Raw genomic sequence first — 1,323 nt, 5'->3', positions numbered from 1 at the left:
CACATTTGGCGCACAGTCCAAAAAGGGGTGTGTTTTTGCTGGCAATGGGCATGTCCACACAATAGTACCCCCAATTAAAATTCCGCCACACAGTACTGCAATTTTATTCACATTTGATCACGCGATAGTGTCCATAATTCACATTACATCCCACAGTAGTATCACTTTACCTTATAAACGTTACTTCTCACAGTAGTGCTCCTTATTCACATTACATCACACTGAATTGCTCCTTATTTACATTACACCACACCCTATTGCTCTTTATTCACATTAGACGACACAGTAAATGCCCTTTCTATACGCAACGCTACATATTAGAGCACCTTATACACATAATGCCACACATTAGTAATGCATTTATACACATAATTCCACACAGTAATGCCCCTTACACATATGAGACACATCATTAATGTCCTTATAAACATAATGCGTCTTACACATTATGACAACCTTTATTAATGCCCTTTTACACATAATGGCCCTCATTCCGAGTTGTTAGCTCGCAAGCTGCTTTTAGCAGCATTGCACACGTTAAGCCGCCGCCTACTGGGAGTGAATCTTAGCTTATCAAAATTGCGAATGAAAGATTAGCAGAATTGCGAATAGACACTTCTCAGCAGTTTCTGAGTAGCTCCAGACTTACTCGACAACTGTGATCAGTTCAGTCAGTTTCGTTCCTGGTTTGACGTCACAAACACACCCAGCGTTCGCCCAGACACTCCCACGTTTCTTCAGACATTCCCGCGTTTTACCCAGAAACGGCAGCGTTTTTTCACACACACCCATAAAACGGCCAGTTTCCGCCCAGAAACACCCACTTCCTGTCAATCACACTACGATCAGCAGGACAAAGAAAAAACCTCGTAATGCCGTGAGTAAAATACCTAACTGCATAGCAAATTTACTTTGCGCAGTCGCAGAGCGAACATTGCGCATGCGCAATTAGCGGAAAATCGCTGCGATGCGAAGAAAATTACCGAGCGAACAACTCGGAATGACCACCCTTGCGCATGCGCAATTAGCGGAAAATCGCTGCGATGCGAAGAAAATTACAGAGCGAACAACTCGGAATGACCACCAATGTCCCTTACACATATGCCGCACATTATTAATGCCCTTATACACATAATGACACACATAGTGCCCCTTACACATATGTTGCACATTATTAATGCATTTTTACATGACACACATAATGCTCCTTACTCATATTCCGAACACTACTGCACAATCAACCCACTCACATGCACACAGCACTCACACTGCCACTAACACTGTGACCTCTGCCTCTGCTTGGATACAGATGTGTCCTCATAA

The sequence above is a fragment of the Pseudophryne corroboree genome, unplaced genomic scaffold, assembly GCF_028390025.1.
Source record: "Pseudophryne corroboree isolate aPseCor3 unplaced genomic scaffold, aPseCor3.hap2 scaffold_866, whole genome shotgun sequence".
In the NCBI taxonomy this organism is placed as follows: Eukaryota; Metazoa; Chordata; class Amphibia; order Anura; family Myobatrachidae; genus Pseudophryne; species Pseudophryne corroboree.
This window is presented reverse-complemented; position numbering follows the sequence as displayed.